This window comes from Asparagus officinalis, chromosome 5 (genome assembly GCF_001876935.1).
Source record: "Asparagus officinalis chromosome 5, Aspof.V1, whole genome shotgun sequence".
NCBI classification, from domain to species: Eukaryota; Viridiplantae; Streptophyta; class Magnoliopsida; order Asparagales; family Asparagaceae; genus Asparagus; species Asparagus officinalis.
This window is the reverse complement of record NC_033798.1, coordinates 48,650,520-48,661,395: the sequence shown is the minus strand read 5'-3', so window position 1 is coordinate 48,661,395 and position 10,876 is coordinate 48,650,520.

Genomic DNA, 10,876 nt, shown 5'->3' with positions numbered 1-10,876 from the left:
AAAATCTGCTGTGATACACGATTTTGTAAAATCAAGTAGGCACAGTAAATCAACTCCAAAAATAGTAAAATTTTGTGGGAGCATTCTGGAAATTTGCGTATTTAGCTTTGTAAAATCAATTACAAATAGTAAAACATCTCCAAAAAATATGAAATTTTGTGGGAAGGTTATAGACATGTATAATAACATGTTAGAGAAATAAATTCTGAAAAATAATTTCCCAGTTGAGAGAAATAAATGTTTGAACACAGATTTACAGTTTCTGAAAAACTGCTGACATACATGATTTTGTAAAATCAATTGGGCACAGTAAATCAACTCCAAAAATAGTAAAATTTTGTGGGAAGTTTCTAAATACGTAGATAAACATGTCAGATAAAGAATTTTTCAAATATCACTTCCCATTTGTGAAAACTCATCTGTTTTGTAAAACATGCACGAACATGTGCACGAACAAAAACATGATTTTGTAAATTCCATTAAACATAACAAATCAATTCCAAACTTGATGAAACTTTGCGAAATGTTTATAAACATGAAAACAAACATGTTAGAAAAAGAATTTCTCAAATTGAATTTCCATTTGTGAAAACTCATGTATTTTGTAAGTGTGTCCAAAGCATAAAAACTCAAAACCATGCATGTATATATATAACTATATATACATAGAAACCAAAATACGTGTGTGTATATGATGTTGAGCTTAAGGTACTTAACACACATAATATAAAATCTAAACTAGATTACGCAAGCTTGATCTTGATCTTCATTGTAGCTCAACTTGGTACACATGCGGATGAAGCTTGAACTTGATCTTTAACTTTGAATTGCAAGGCTTCAACCCGATATTCCACCAACCTTCATTTGATATGATCGTTATGGCACAATCCATCCATCCTCCAACTCGTTGTTTGCCTAGAAAAAATACGAAAACACAAACACTAGACAAACAACATTAGAAGTAAATTATTTGTTAAACATCATCAAAACAAGAAGGCCAACATGTTCTACCCAAGACCTTAATGCCCTCTCGGGATAAAACTAAGACATGCCTCACTTGGTCGACTAAGAAGACCTTGGTATCACATGAGTAAAACCAAGACACGCCATCAACAAAAGACCTGGGTGCCCTTTTGGGATAAAACTAAGGCACGCCTTACTTGGTCGACACAAAAAGACCTTGGTATTGCATGAGTAAAACCAAGGCACGCCATCTACAAAAGACCTTGGTGCTCCATTGGGATAAAACCAAGGCACAGATCACTTGGTCAACTCAAAAGATCTTGGCATCCACCTAAGCCCAAGGCACGTACCAAAATATCTTGGCACCCACTTAAGCCCAAGGAACGTACCAAAAGATCTTGGTACCTTTTCAGAGTAAAACCAAGACATATTACCAACTCGGTTGACTCTAACATAAAGACCATGGCACCCACCTAAGCCTAAGGCACTCTCTCTAAGAACTTGGTTCCCTTTCGGGATCAAACCAAGGCATGTCTTGCTCGGCCGACTCAAAAAGACCTAGGTATCACACGAGTAAAACCAAGGCATGCCATCGACAAAAGACCTATCGAGATAAAACCAAGGCATGTCGTTATCAAACAAAACCAAAAAGTATGGAAGTATGGTTTTTGATATTTTTGAGTATTGAGCCTAAACTCTATTTAGATTTTATTTGTAATATGAAAATGAGTTTCTTTACAATAATGTGGGCTATGTGATGTGCTGACTCATATTAAAATAGTTCAACTATTGATAATAACAAATATACCCTTTAAGATTACTCTAGCATATCCATGGGAATTAGAAGCTTAAATATCAGACATTCTGGCTCAATCAACGTGGTTGGCTTTTAGCTGAGATGGTGGTGGACACATGAGCTGCAAATTTATTGCCTATGAGTATATGGATATAATATATTGAGAAGAGAAAACATCGTCGGATAGTTAAAACCTAATTTTCTGAGCTCTTAGAACTTATATATTAACATTAAGTATTGAGTAATGATGCGTAAGGCATGATTGTGGGGATTTGCAGCCTCCATACTGTTGTGTAAGATCTCATTTGAAAATTAATCATGTAATATAGAAGGCTGAGATTGGACAATCACATTTTAAATTAGTTATTTTGAAAATAATGGGTTTTAAATGGGAAAGAATAAGTAATAATTTAGCTTTTTAAGGTGTGAGATTTGTTTGACTATTTTTATGAGTTTATTACCACAATTCTATCTTGGATTATCTAGTTGAGATTTTTTTTGTCCACCTTAAATTGGCTAATGTTATTATTTAATCTCAAATATTTTAAAACTAATTTAAGTGTGTTAGAAAATTTCAATTCTAGTTTGTGCATGTCTGTATGGTATATGTATATGTTTTGTGTTTGTTTATGCTCGTGATGATAATATACTAACTTTGTGCTATAGTATGTTTTGAGTTTTGAAATACTGTAAGCCAAGTTGTAAGTTTTGAAATGCTATAAGCCAAGTAGTAAGTTTCGATACATGTTTATTTTGAACAATACATGGAGTAAGAATGTCCCAACATGATTTTGAGAGTTGTTCTATGTTATAGGTTGTTAAATCATGTATATCTTTTAGTATTCCTATTCAGTTTTTGATAATATCTTAATTTCTGAATCATTGATAAATATCTTGTTTGATTTTATTTGTGTAGTGAATTGTATTTTTCACTATTCTGTCATTTGGATCATATCTTTTTGCAATTCTTGCTAGTATCCACTACGATGAATTTATTTTTATTATATGTTCTCTTTCCTTTTTTTGTAGGTGGTTTGGATATTTTAGAGTGGAGAGCTGGTTGAGTCAAGAACAACAGACATTAAGGTATAATATGATTTTATTTTTGTTTTGAAAATACTTTTAGGTTTTTGAATATTTTTCTCACAAGATCTTGTAGTACATAATATATTTCACATTTTGGAAGATGAATAGGAATGCAACTTGAGGCTTAAGTAAATCATTTGGATGGTTGTCGTGTAAGTGTTCGCATCGGAAATCGGTTTCATTGCTTTTAAATCCATTACAACTTTAGGCGTTACAATGATTCAAAATAAAGAAAATTTAGTCTTTTTAAAAGACTTCTCTTACAATGAAAATAAAATAGATAACCTCCTGAGAACACACGCAGAGAGATCGTTTATTGGTCTTCTACTTGTGCGGGATTTTTGCTGCTGCCAGGGTTTATCCGTGAACCACCAACTGATCAGATCCGAATAAAGATTTTATTGTCTCGCAAAGGAGATAAGAAATTAAAGTGACTATCTCGGCAACAGTGAGACAATCACTCTTCTCGAGAATCACAGTTAGGTACGATCTCAAGGGAAATAGATGAACAGGATGCAGTTCTCTCGAACTCTTCCTCTCTTTGTGCTGAAGAACTCGCCAAGATCCATTTCTCCTCTATAAAATTCATGCTCCTCACTCTTTAATTCGACAAGGCTTCACCGAGATTCGAGAATTCTGGATCTATGCAAATGAAGGTCCTAAGGCTGTATTTATAGGCTTCAGAGGCTCAGTTTTTAGATAAGCACGATAGATTTGATATCATCCCCAGTTATAATCACTTAACCACGTTCCAAGATAACTTTAGATCAATTGGGGAGGCTTTGGATCAGAATATACTCAAATCTAGGCGGTTAACGGGTGAAATCAACATTTTTAGGCGTGAGACAGACTTTGTGTCTCAACCTTAGCTAAGACACAAGTTGTGTCTTCACCTTGGCCGAGACACCTTTGGCCGAAACACGTCGTTTGTCCCGGTTGCGTGCCTCGACTTGTATTTTTCATGTAATTCCTCGGTCCGATCTCGGAATGACGCGATTCAAAGTGTGTTGAAAAGCTGGAGAGGAGATCTAACAATCTCCTATGAGTGAATCATATATGGAGTGGACGAGACATGAGTGGCAGTTTATCTTTCGTGAGTGAATTGTAACTCCCGATCGGATTGTCTCATCGTTATTTTGTCATCCCGTTAATTCATATGTTTCGTCGACTTGCTTCATGCGCTCGTCGTCGTCAAATAATCCCCTTTGACTCGGATAATAATGCTTATCGTCTTCTGTCTTGAGCTACGTGCAGGAACCTATAGGTAATTTTTAACGCGTACAGATACCCCCTCTAAAGTGTTTCAGTCTCGTTTCTTTTATAGGAGAGCTTGAAATACTTTGGATGTGATAGGCCCAACCTTTAGTCAGTGTAAAAGGACCTGTAATTAGCTTCAGTTCTTGACTTCTTTGAGTTTCAGTCTATTCAGTATTTTGTCGAATAGCTAAAATTCTTCCGGCGCAGTGTTTATCGTCTAACAATTGTCAAAGTCTTGAACTAAATCTGGTATGTTGATTTTTGATTTAACTCGTGTCATTGAGTCGATGTTGAACTATCTTTATTGGGGATTTGTATCTGAATTACGATTGAACTTCTTAGGATTATCCTTTGTATGGGAGTTGATCTGAGCATTGTTTTGGCGAGAATTGATGACGCGTTGACTACGTGTTGACTAGTGTTGACTTTGATTGCAACACGTTGACCGGGGTTGACTCACAACTACGCGTTGACTGACGTTGACTCTCATCTCAATGCGTTAATTGGTGTAGACACAATTTATACTCATACATCAACTGGAGTCTACTCATAGTTTAGACTCTTAAGGCATTAGAGCGGGGAGGACCAGTTTATACTCGTATACTCCTGAGAGATCCGGGAATCAGTTTAATCTCTTGTACCCGTTAGAGGTTCAAGGAGATGTAGTTTATACCCGTATACTCATTGGAGTGTCGGGAAGAATGAGCTGAGAATGCATAGGATGCTCACCAGGTTAAGCTCTTTGTGTGAGATTTGATTGTAGAACTAGCCGTTGGTGCTGATATAGCTACTATCTCTGAAGTTGTCGAACATCTGAAGTTATTATTCCCATAGCTTCAGCTGGAGTTAAGGTTAGCTCATTTGTTCAAGTCATGAGACTAACTGGTGAAGCTGATGCGTTAGTGAATTTTGTCCCTTATTATGATTAATCATTCCGTTTAGAATAGATAAGCATAATACTCATAGGATTTTTAGCAAACCCTCAGCCATCAATGGGTTTGAAGTGCATTTACCGACTACCATTTGAACAGGGCTAGCATGCAAATTGTTTAAGTTCATTCCATATGTAACGTTGTGCTAAAAGAGTAAATTCTTTTAGTGCTATGATTTTAAATACATAGACTTAATCATCCCTTGTAGGATGCTCATAGGATTTTTAGCAAACCCTCTGCCATCAACGGATTTGACGTGCATTTACTGATTATCATTTGTATCGGTCTAGCATGTGAATTATTAAACCCATTTCACATGTAACATTGTGCTACGAGAATAAACTCCCTTACACTTGGTGTCATAATTTTGAATACATAGAGTTTGTTATTTTACGGGAAATGATTAACCGACAATATGTAGACTTATCTCTGATTAGGAATTGGGACAATGTCTTCCAGACATGAATTCTGGTCCCTTTTTCGTGGCAAAAGACTAACCTGTAACGCATGTTAGGTGTAGGCTTATTTCTAATTAGGGATCGAGATAATATCCCCCATACATGGATTCTGGTATCCTTTTCACGACAAAAGTCTAATCGGCAGCATGCGTTAGATGCAGACTTATTTTTATTGAGGGATCAAGATAAAATCCCTCATGCATGAAAAACATGGATTTTGGTGCTATGATATCGAATACGTAGACTTGGTCATTTTCGTGGGAAGGGACCACCCGACTGCATGTATTAGATGTAGACTTATCTCTATTTAGGGATCAAGATAAAGTCCTCCATGCGTGTGAAGCATGGATTTGATGTTGAGAGATTATGTATTCTCTTGGGGCAAAGACGAACCCGATGCTGGAGAGGAATAATTCTATATTCTATCTCCTCCTGTAAGAGAAACTCAAAGTTGGATCTCCACTCTGAGAATCGAAAAGATTTAGATAACCCTAACTGTTTAAAGGTTTGATTATCAAATCTGAAGAGAAATTTCTCGTTTATCAAGATGAAATTCCGACCTTGGCCCTAACTATTTAAAGGTTTGACCAGAAGGGAGATTAAGACGATCCTAACTGTTTAAAGGTCTGATTGCCCGATGGGGTTGGAGGTCTTTTGTTTATTGAAATAGAACTCCGATTTTGGTCCTAACTATTTAAAGGTTTGACTGAGTGAGGTTTGGAATGACTCTAACTGTTTAAAGGTTTAATCGTTCAATTTGAAAGTGGATCTCTCGTTCTTGGAATGAATCGAGAGAGGATTTTGGCTTTGGTCCTAACTGTTTAAATGTTTGACCAGGATGGGATTGAGGTAGTGCAAATAACAGTGGGAGTGTCGATTTGCACAAATCACTTTATCAATACAATGGGAGTTTATGGTGTCAAGTTGCAAGGACTTTTTAACACAAGGGGGTTTGAAATTTCCAATACTATGCTTGGATTCTAACAATGGAAGTGTTGAGTGCACAGACACAACGGGAGTTTAAGTAGTTGTAATCATGAAGAATTTTGTGGACCTACCGTCAATTGATTGATTAGTAAGGGATTTTATAATGGAGGACAGTGAATTATCAAGCACTTCACAATTACACAGTGGTGGTTTCGCGAGGGAAAATTGACTTGATAATGTTATTGAATCTTGCCTCGACGAAAGAGTGCTGTAGGAGTCATTGAATCTCACCTCGACGAAAGAGTGCTCTAGGAGTCATAGTGGGAGCGTTTTAATCAACTTGGAAATAATTAAATAGCCATAGTGGGAGGTTTTTAATCATTCTTTATCATGATTAAGAATCAATTGGTTTTGGGTTATCCTTAAGAATACCCCGTGTAGTATTCTCTAGGAACTTCTCATTAGATGCATTGAGGTATTCCACCCTCAGCTCTTTGGTGAACTTGAATCCAATTGTATTCAGCCATTTGCCAGGTTATCCTTAAGAATATTATATGTAATATTCTCCAAGAACTTCCCGTTGAAGGTAGGGAATAGTTTAGTCTCGTATACCAGTTGGAGGTTTGGAAAATAGTTTATACTCGTATACCTGTTGGAGTAAAAAGGAGAAGCAGTTTATACTCGTATACTCTTTGGAGTCAGGGAGACAGTTTATACTCATGTACCCAGTGGAGTTGATGGAGAAGCAGTTTATACTCATATACTCATCGGAGTCTACATTGTTCTCATTTGGCTTGTTTTGTTGTTATGACACCAGAGTCAATTAAGGGTTGGATTTTATTTTTGAGACCAAAGCAAACCTTGGAGGGATGAAAAACCCTCCTGTGGTGTGCCCAGTAGTTTGGATCCGTAATCCTCTTAGCTCCTTCATGTTCTTTAATAGGCGGTAGTTCAATCTTATCATTGGAGAGGAGGTATTTCAAGATGGTTGGAACTTCCTCATCCTGGAAGGAGTACTCTTTTTAGAGTCTCGGATCTAGAGTTATTCGCTATTTCTAAGGTTGTTGTTGTGACGTTTGATTAACATCAATAGCAACCACAGGTGTTATCAGCTGGCTTCTCTCAGCCTTCTTTCTTCTAAGGATGCACTTGACCTGTTGTCCATGTAGTTTTTTTTCTTTCCAGGTGATTAAGGGTCGAGGACATCTAGGGAGAGATTGTGATGGTAGGTCTGGAGTATGAACTTTTATGTGACCGGATCTCGGTAGTTCATCGCCTTGTTTTGGAATCGTTTGACGAAGGTGTCAACTAATTCTTCATCTTCTTGCTTCTCATCTAGAAGATCTCCAATTGACATTTTAGTATCATCATCAAAGAAATTGCTGAGGAATGAGCTTTCGATATCGTCCCAGTAGTTGATGCTCCCTGGCTTGAGACGTCGATAACATTTGAAGGCATCCCCGTGAAGGATGCCTACGAATGACCGGGTCATTAGTGGTTCATTCCCGGAGATCACTCCCAAATGAAACTTGAAATAGATCAAGTGTTGAGCGGGCGAGCCTCTCTCGTTTTCCTCACTTCTTGAGCAGACATTAAGGCATTGACCTTATTTTCTAGCTCTTTCATCATCTCGTCATCGCATGTATCTTTCTTCGGGCAATTTTGAGGACAAAAAATGGGACCACCCTCAACGTTGTCATTAGTGATGGGGCCACCCCACTGTTGGTATTATTGTTAGGGCCACCCCCAGTGTTGGTATTATTATTAAGACCATCCCCAGCATCTTTGTCATTAGGAGGAGCATCGACATTGATAGTCTCCTCTACCTCTGAGTCGCTATCTACCTGATTAGTAGTGTGATGACGATTGGATTCACCGTGCTGATTCGACAACTCCTGAAGTTGTTGATCATGTAAATCCTTGACCCTCTACAAAACCATCTCCATTTCAATTTTTAAATATTCTTTTTGTTTGGCTAACGCTTTTTGAAGAAGTTTAGCCACTTGTTCGGTAGTGATCATGAATACTTCTCGAACTCGTCTCATGCTAGACATTGTATCGTTGGAGGTGATTGCGGAGCAAGTATCCAAAACTTCATCTTCTGAAGATAGTCGTTCGTTCATCTTAAGGTAATCCTCATGTCTGACGGCTTCTAACTAGAGCTGAGACACTCGTCAGGCTATTCTTGAATCGACTTTTCTTCTCGGAGAAAAGTCGAGATTAGCGTTATTTGAATTGAACATAGGCTTTCCTTTGTCGGCCATGTTGATGATGACTTATGGGAGTTCATCATCTTGAATGGCCAATCTTTTTTTGTGGGAGCGTCTTGATTTGGGTTTTGACGCTTCAATGAAAAGCTTTCAAAATACTGAGACCCTCTGTGGAGTGGTCTTAGGGCAGATACACTCTGATAATACTATCCTGATTAACCTCTCACAAGGGCAGTGTGAGTCTAATTTTGGGTTACTTCTCTGTTGAGAGTTATTCGTACCCCCAGCCCAATAGTACAATTCATCGGCGTTGTGGCCGGAGCAACCTATCGGCTGTTTACTTAAATTTTCAGGTATAATGTTGTCATCTGTCAGGCACGTTTTCTTCTGAATAGGTAACACCTTGTTGGCGTTCGTAGGAATCACATATTTGGAATCACACCTTCATAAGGGTGAGACCTTAACGGGCTCTTGGTCTTTCACACACACCCTTATATGGGTGGTTACAGGAATCAATTTGTTAGAAGGGCGCGTATGATCCCTAGTCTGAATAGTTGCTTCAGAATTGAAGAATGAACCCAAGCATTCCTTGACAGGAGTCTTGCCTCGATCTTTGTGTAGAGGACCTAGGCAATCCTTCAATAGAATTTTGAATTTGGAGAGATGCACGCTACCATAGGGCTTCACCGGGGGTGCGGGAGCAAGAGGAGCGGGATCTAAAATTAACGAAGGGTGGGAGCAACCTTGGAGCTGGAATTGAGTGAGAGACATGACTGGTGTCTCTTGTCAGGTAGAGGCACCTTAGCTGTTTTTGGTACAGTTGTAGGCGCTATTTTGGCCTTCGGCATCCAAACCTACTTAGATCATGGTGGATCTTGGACCACCTCTTATTTTTGCAACTCTTATGCCCTTTGCACAAGGATCTAGGCATGCGCAAGAAGTGCGTGGCGCTTCTGGATGCGCTCCTCGAGAGTAGAACGGGTTCATTTGATATGAACCTATTTGTTAGTCGACGGTTGGGAGGAGGATCCCGATGCTTGTTGTGGTGACGGATTAGCCACTTGGCACTTTCTGAACTCTAGATCTGCTTGGTAGTAAAATCCATCCACCTATTCTAAAGCTTTGGTGAATTGTCAGGCAAGACGTTGGTGGCGCCTCTAACGAGCCCTCTTCATCAGCACTGGTGCACTTTTAGCGGGCAACTCCTTGACTTTTGAGGAGTTGTGACAAGCACCAGATCCGGTTTCTTTGGACACTAGGGAGGAGTCTTCAACAGCACTTGGGTGAAGATTGTTACCCTAAGTCCTCAGATCTGAAGACCAACGAACCTTCTTGAGGGAAGTGATCTTCCTGCGCTTGTAAGGAGAGGAAGATCTGGAGGAGGAGGAGGAGGAGATGTACTCCTCGGACTTCTGCTGGTCAAACTCATATTTGACCTCTTCATCCATAGGGATCTTGATCAGCAGTTGCGGCATGACAGCCTCAGCAGCGAGGCTGTTGGATCCCACTGTGGTCGCCAGCGTGTTCGTGTCGAAAATCGATTTCATTGCTTTCGAATCCATTATAACTTCAGGCATTACAACGATTCAAAATAAAGAAAATTTAGTCTTTTTATAAGACTTCTCTTACAATGAAAATAAAACAGATGACCTCCTGAGAACACACACAGAGAGATCATTTATCGGTCTTCTGCTTGCGCGGAATCTTTTCTGGTATCGGGGTTTATCCGTGGACCACCAACAGATCAGATCTGAATAAATATTTCATTACCTCACAAAGAAAACAAGAAATTGAAGTGACTATCTCGGCAACAGCGAGACAATCACTCTTCTCGAGTATCACAGCTAGATGTGATCTTAAAGGAAATGGATGAATGGGATGCAGACCTCTCGAACTCTTCCTCTCTTTTTATTGAAGAACTCACCAAGATCTCTTCCTCCTCTCTGAAATTCTTACTCCTCACTCTTTAATTCGACAAGGCTTTGTCGAGACTCGAGAATTCTGGATTTGTGCAAATGATGGCCCAAGGGTTGTATTTATATGCTTCAGAAGCTCGGTTTTCAGATAAGAATGATCGATTTGATATCATCCTTAGTTGTAACCACTTAACCACGTTCCAAGATAACTTCAAAAAAAATTAAGAAGGCTTTAGATCAGAATATACTCAAATCTAGGTGGTTAACGGACGAAATCAACATTTTTAGGTGCGAGACAGACTTTGTGTCTCGGCCTTGGCCGAGACACGTG